Here is a 7,614-nt window from a genome sequence, read left to right as displayed (position 1 = left end):
CAGGAGTAGAGATGCTAAGGTCCCAGACTGGCTCTTCTATAGCCTGTAGTTTGGGGGCCAGAGACATATTGTACACATGAGGGTCAAGAAGCTCTTAGTTTTCAGACACCACCTGGTGTTCACCTACATGGACCAGCGTGCCCTTCACTAAGAGCAGCCTTTTGTTCCTGATGACTGCTACTATCATGGTTATGTGGAGGGGGTGCCTGAGTTCCTGGCTGTCCTTAGTACTTGTTCTAGAGGCTTTTGAGGAATGCTACTGATAAATGACCTCACTTATGAAATCAAGCCCCTTAGGTGTTCTGCCACATTTGAACACCTGCTGTGTAAATTAGACAGATGATATTACAGTCCCCACCTATGAGATGTGGCTTAACAGAAGAGAAATACACTCCACTGGATGTGAGGGTTGTGTAATTCCACTGTGATGTAAAGTTCTTATGTAGGCTGGTAGACTCACATGCAGTTTCTTGAGCTGTTAGTGCCCATGGACCTGTCTCAATACCTTACTCTGAAGTCTGGAGCTGCTTGTGTTTTGGGGCTTTGTTGCAAAGACTGCAAGTTCATGCCATCAGGGGAAGTCTGCGGACATCGGGTCAATGAATGTGACCTTCCAGAGTGGTGCAATGGGACATCCCATCAGTGCCCAGAAGATGGATATGTGCAGGATGGGGTTCCCTGTAGTGACAACACCTACTACTATCAAAAGAGATGTAATAACCATGACGAACAGTGCAGGGAGATCTTTGGTGAAGGTGCAAGGAGTGCATCTCAGAATTGCTATGAAGTCAACTCCCAGGGAAACCGTTTTGGCCACTGTGGTCTAAATGGGACGGCATACCTAAAATGCAATAGCTCAGATATCTTTTGTGGGGGAGTTCAGTGTGAGAATATGTCAGTAATTCCTAATCTGATATAACATACTACAGTACTTCAGTTTCAGTTCAATGATAGCACTTGCCGGGGCACTGATTATCATGTAGGGATGTCCATCCCTGATATTGGTCAAGTGAAAGATGGCACCATGTATGGTCCAGAAGAGATATGTATCTACTGGAAGTGTGTCAGTTTGGTTTATCTGCCACAAGACTGTCAGCCTGAGATCTGCCATATGAAGGAAGTCTGCAATAATAAATAGCATTGCCACTGCCACCATGGGTGAGCACCTCCCTTCACCAAGCACAAGAGCAATGGAGGTAGTAATGATAGAGGCCCACCTCCTAAGAACCAAAGACCATGGGCAAAGTTGGGTTACCTGTCCTTTGAGTGTTTTATTTTTATATTGCTTCCTTGTGCTTTGTAAGAAAAAAAGGAAGAAGAAAAAAGGAAGAAGAGCTAAAGAAGGAAGAGCTAACACAGGAAGAAGAGGAATACTAAGGCTCCTGTTTCATTAAAAAAATCTTTAGTTTTGTTTTTTCGTTTAATCTTTATTTTATTATTTTTAATTACCGTTTAGTCCCCTTATACTCTCCTCCTCCCAGCAGTTACCACACTGTTGTCCACATATATGAATCACTTTTTCCTGCTTACTTAATCCTTCCACCACCTAACCTCCCACCCACACTAGCTGTCATCTTGCTCTCCATCTATGAGTCTGTCCCCTTTTTCCTTGTTAATTCAATTTGTTCATTAGATTCCACATACGAGTGCAATACTGTGGTGTTTGTCTTTCTCTGACTGGCTTATTTCACTTAGCATAATGTTCTCCAGGTCCATCCATACTATCACAAAAGGCAAACTTTTTTTAATGGCCACATAGTATTCCATTATGTAAATATCCTAGAGTTGTTTTATCCACTCACTACAGATGGATACTTGGACTGCTTCCATATCCTGGCAATTGTAAATACTGTTGCAATGATCATAGGGGTGCTTATGTTTTTTCAAATTAGTATTTTGGGTTCTTTGGATATGTTCCCAGAAATGGGATAACTGGGTCAAAAAGCAGGCCCATTTTTGATTTTTTGAGGTATCTACATACTGCTTTCCACAGTGGCTGCACCAGTCTGCATTCCCACCAGTAGTGCAAAAGGGGTCCCCTTTCTCCATATCCTCAAAAGCACTTGTTGTTTATTGATTTGTTGATGACAGCCATTCTGACAGGTGTGAGATGATACCTCATTGTGGTTTTAATTTGCATTTCTCTGATGATTAGTGATATTGAGCATATTTTCAAGTCTATTGGCCATCTGTATGTCCTCTTTGGAGTATTGTCTATTCAGGTACTTTGCCCATTTTTTTATTTGGGTTGTTTGTTTTTATGGTGTTGAGTTTCATAAGTTCTTTATACATTTTGGTTATTAATCCCTTACCAGATGTGTTAGCAAATATGTTCTGTTGTTCTGTGGATTGTCTTTTTATTTTGTTGATGATTTCCTTTGCTGTGCAAAAACTTTTTAGTTTGATGTAGTTCCATTTGTTTAGTTTTTCTTTTGTTTCCCTTACCTGGGGAGATATAGTTGATAAAATATTGCAATGGGCAATGTTCAAGATTTTGTGGCCTATGTTTTCTTCTACGAGTTTTATGGTTTTGGGTCTAACACTTAAGTCTTTGATCCATTTCAAATTTATTCTTGTGTCTGGTGTAAGAAGGTGGTCTAGTTTCATTTTTCTGCACACATCTGTTCAGTTTTCCCAACACCATGTATTGAATAAACTATCTTTAGCCCATTTGTGTGCTTGCTTCCTCTGTTTAATATTAATTGACTGTAAAGGTGTGGGTTTATTTCTGGGTTCTCTATTCTGTTCTGTTGATCTCTTTTTATGCCAGTACCATGCTGTTTGGATTACTATGGCCTTATATTATAGTTTCACATTAGGTAGCATGATTCTTCCAAGTTTGTTCTTCTTTCTTAGGATTGCTGTTGGTATGTGGGGCCTTTCATGCTAGCCTATAAATTTTTGAAATGTTTTTTCTAGTTTGGTGAAATATGTCATCAGAGTCTTGATAGGAATTGCATTGAATCTATAGATTGCTTTGGGTAGTATGGATATTTTCATGACATTAAGTCTTCCTATCCATGAACACATGATATGCTTCCACTTATTTGTATCGTCTTCAATTTCTTTCTCAGTGTCTTATAATATTCTGAGTACATATCTTTTACATCCTTCATTAGGTTTATTTATAGGTATTTTATTCTTTTGGTAGCTTTGTGAATGAAATTGTTTACTTTTTTGTTTTTTAAGATTTTATGTGTTTATTTTCAGAGAAGAGGGAAGAAAGAGAAGGAGAGAAATATCAATGTGTGGTTGTCTCCTGTAAGCCCCCATTTGGAGACCTGGCCTGCAATGTCCTCACTTGGGAATTGAAGTGGCAACCCTTTGGTTCACAGGCCAGCACTCAATCCACTGAGCCACAACAGCCAGGGTTGGGATTGTTTTCTTAATTTCTCTTCCTGTTAGTTCATTATTGGCACATAAAAATGCAACTGATTCCTGGATATTAATTTTGTAACCTGCTACTTCACTGAATTCATCTAGCAGTTCTAGCAGGTTTTTTTGGTGGAATCTGTGAGGTTCTCTATGTACAGTATCATGTCATCTGCAAATAATGACAATTTTACTTCTTCCTCTCCAATTTGGATGTCTTTTATTTCTTCTTCTTGTCTGATTGCTGTCTCTAGAACTTCCAGTACTGCACGGAATAAGAGAGGTGAAAGCGAGAGGATTTGTGGCAAGGTGGTGGCAGACTTTCCAGGCAAGGTGGGACTGGCTGAATGGGAAACTAAAGACTCAAGCTAACTGTAAACTATTGCAAGGGTTCCCATGGTGGGAGAGACTCCCAGTCTCACACAGGAGTTCTTGGAAAGTGGGGCTAGAGTGGAGCACGCCAGCCACTTTGTTCCCTTTCTGACCTCTCTCCCACAGACAGTACCACAATGCAGCAAAGAGGGTTGCCTTCCCCAGGTGGAAGGCCCTCACCCTTACAACATAACAGGTGCACCAAGACAAAGAAATATGGCCGAAATGAAAAAAACAGATCAAAGCTTCAGAAAAACAGCTAAGTGGTGAGGAGGTAGTCACCCTATCTGATGCAGAGTTCAAAACACTGGTAATCAGGATGCTCACAGAACTGATTGAGCATAGTCACAAAATGAAGGCTACCCAAAGTGAAATAAAGCAAAATATTCAGAGAACCAACAGTGAAGGGAAGGAAACGAGGACTCAAATCAATTGTTTGGAACAAAATGAAGAAACAAGAATTCAGAAAAATAAGGAGAGGCTTTCAAAACTCAGAGCCAGCTTTAAACACTCTAACATTAGAATTATAGAGATGCCAGGAGAAGAACAAGAGTAAGAACTTGAAAGCTTATTCGAACAAATAATGAAGGACAACTTCCTCTATCTGGCAAAGGAAATAGACTTCCAGGAAGTACAGGAAACCCAGAGAGTCCCAAAGAAATTGGACACAAAGAGGAACACACCAAGGCACATCATCTTTAAGTTATCCAAGATTAAAGATAAAGAGAGAATCTTAAAAGCAACAAGAAGAAAGGAGAGAGTTACCTACAAAGGACTGCCCATAAGACTTTCAGCTGATTTCTCAAAAGAAAACTTATGGGCAAGAAGGAGCTGGAAAAAAGTATTCGAAGTCATGAAAGGTGAGGACCTACACTCAAGATTACTCTATCCAGCAAAGCTATCATTTAGAATGGATGGGCAGATGAAGTGCTTCCCAGTGAAGGTCAAGTTAAGGGAGTTCATCATCATGAAACCCTTATATGAAATGTTAAAGGGACTTACTTATCTAAGGAATAGAAGAAGATAAAAAAACTATGAACAGTTAAATGACAACAAACTCACAACTATCAACAACTGAACCTAAAAAAAAATGAGAACAAAAACTAAGCAAACAACTAGAGTAGGAACAGAATCAGGGAAATGGATATCACATGGAGATTTTTCAGTGGGGAGGAGGAAGGGAAGAATGGGAGGGGGGAAAGTACAGGGAATAAATATAATTGGTAGGCATAAAATAGATGGGAAGAGGTTGGGAATGGTATAGGAAATGGAGAAGTCAAAGAATTTATATGTACAACCCCTGCACATGAACTAAGTGGGGAATGCTGAAGGGTTGGGGCTGCAAGACAGAGGAGGGCTAAAGGGGGGAAAATTGGGGAAAATGTAATAGCATAATCAATAAAATATACTTTTAAAAAAGGTGAGAGCAGACATTCCTATCTTGTTCCTGATCATCAGGGGAACAATTGTACATTTTTTTGTTGAGTATGATGGAGGCAGTGAGTGTGTCAAATATAGATTTTATTATGTTTAGGTATGTTCCCTCTAATCCCACTTTGCTGAGTTTTATTCATAAAAGTGTGCTGGATTTTATCAAAAGCTTTTCCTGCATCTATTGATATAATCATGTGGCTTTTATCCTTCAACTTGTTTATGTGATGAATCATATTGATTTGCAAATGTTGTACCAACCTTGCATTTCCAGAATAAATCCCACTTGATCATGGTGTAGGATCTTTTTTATGTATTGCTGTATTGGGTTTGCTAATATTTTGTTAAGATTTTAGCATCTATGTTCATTAGGGATATTAGCCTATAATTTTCTTTCTTTCTTTGTAGTGTCTTTATCTGGTTTTGGAATTAGGATATTGCTGACCTCATAAAATGAGTTTGGGAGCTGTCCCTCCTCTTGAATTTCATGAAATAGTTTGAGGAGAGGTGTTAGTTATTGGAATGTTTGGTAGAATTCACCTGGGAAGCCATCTGGTTCCGGGATTTTATTATTTGAGAATTTTTTATTACTGCTTCAATTTCACTAGGTGTAATCTGTCTTTCAGGTTCTCTGATACTTCCTGATTAAGTTTTGGAAGATTATATGTTTCTAGGTATTCATCCATTTAGTCCAGGTTGTCCAGGTTGTTGGCACGAAGTTGTTCATAATATTTTCTTACAATTTCTTTGGTGTCAGTTAATTATCTTCTTTTTATTTCTGATTTTATTTATTTGGGTCCTTTATTTCCTTGATGAATCTGGTTAAAGGTTTGTTAAACTTGTTTACCTTTTCAAAGAACAAACGCTTGAACTTACTGATCTTTGTATCACTTTTTTAGACTGTATTTCATTTATTTCTGCTCTGATCTTTATTATTTCTTTTCTTCTACTCACTATGGGCTTTGTTTTTTTGTTCTCTTACAACTTCCTTTAAGTGTGAAGTTTGACTATTTATTGAGCCCTTCCTTCCTTCCTTCCTTCCTTCCTTCCTTCCTTCCTTCCTTCCTTCCTTCCTTCCTTCCTTCCTTCCTTCCTTCCTTCCTTCCTTCCTCTCTTTCTCTCTCTCTCTCTCTCTCTCTTTCTTTCTTTCTTCTTTCTTTTTTAGATAGTCCCGTAATTTTCCTCATAGGATGGCTTTCCCAGTGCCCCACAGATTTTCAATAGTTGTATCCTCATTTTCATTTGTTTCAAGGTATCTTTTGATTTTTTTTCTTGATCTTGTTGTTGACCCTTTCATTGTTTAATAACATGTTATTTAGCTTCCATGTCTTTATATTTTTCAGTGTTCTTGTGATTGATTTCTAATTACATAGCATTATAGTCAGAGAAGATGCTTGTTATGATGTCAACCTTCTTAACTTTATTTAGGCTTGTTTTGTGTCCTAGCATGTGGTCTTGCTATATCCATCAGATTCGAGAATAACTTTCGAAGACCTTTCAGGGTTTTGATCTTATTTTATTGGCCAAGCTTAACCTGCGCAAGGGTAAACTCTCGGAGTGTCCTGAGACACGGTGCCCAGAGGGCTGCAGACGAGAGTCGCGCCAAGCGCTTACAGCTAAGTCCTTATATAGATACAAGCAAGCAAGCGTTGAACAGAAGCAGATGTGGCAGTTAGCTATTTGCAGAGGATCTCCTTTAATTATCAATACTCTAATAAGTTCAACTCCTTTTCTTTATGTCCTTGGTCCTAGGGCTGCTAGGTATTTTCAGCAATTACATCATTGTGATAGTTTGAGTTCTTCAGAAGCAGACACCAAATTGGAGTTTAGGGTACAAGATACTTATTAGGGATGAACACCTGGAAAAGAAAGTGTTCAGTGATGTAGTCAGTTTTGTAGACAGAGAAACAGAATTACCTTGTAGGCCTGAGAAAACCTTGTCAGGTTTTTCTCACTTTGGGCTATAATGGCAGGGCCTTCATATCTGTGTTTTATATGAATTCTAGGTGTTGGTGGTTCTGGACCTTGCCTACACTGCCTGTCCCACATGATTGTTTCCTTGAAGTTATCTAGTTTAATGAGGGTAAGACCTCTGTTTCCTGACAATCTAATACTTTGTTTTCTCAGAAATATATGAATCTATGATTTTATACTTAATCAATCTCTTTAGTAGAGGAAAATCTACTCAGTTTTTTTTCTTGTGTCAGTTTTGGTGAATTATGTTTTTCAAGGCATTTCTCTTATTCTCAAATTTATTGGTATGAAGTTGTTCATAATGTCTTTCATTTTCTTTTTCATATTTATACAAACTCTAATTGTGTCTCCTTATTCCTTCCTTACTGATACTGACAGTTTGTGTTTTCTTAATTTTGTTCTTGATCAGTTTTCTATATTCCTATGTGCCTATACAGCTAGGATTGTTATGTTTTCTTTCTTTTT

At 38.3% G+C, this 7,614-nt stretch overlaps 1 pseudogene; it reads left to right on the top strand.

The window, feature by feature from the left end:
- The first annotated feature begins 445 nt into the window (after positions 1-445).
- LOC119035510 (disintegrin and metalloproteinase domain-containing protein 20-like) lies at positions 446-7,226 on the top strand (annotated as a pseudogene).
- Positions 7,227-7,614: the final 388 nt, after the last annotated feature.

Source organism: Artibeus jamaicensis, unplaced genomic scaffold (genome assembly GCF_021234435.1).
Source record: "Artibeus jamaicensis isolate MK-2021 breed Jamaican fruit bat unplaced genomic scaffold, CSHL_Jam_final contig_851, whole genome shotgun sequence".
Classification (NCBI taxonomy): Eukaryota; Metazoa; Chordata; class Mammalia; order Chiroptera; family Phyllostomidae; genus Artibeus; species Artibeus jamaicensis.
The sequence above is the reverse complement of the archived record's forward strand: the minus strand, read 5'-3'. Positions and strand labels throughout refer to the sequence as shown.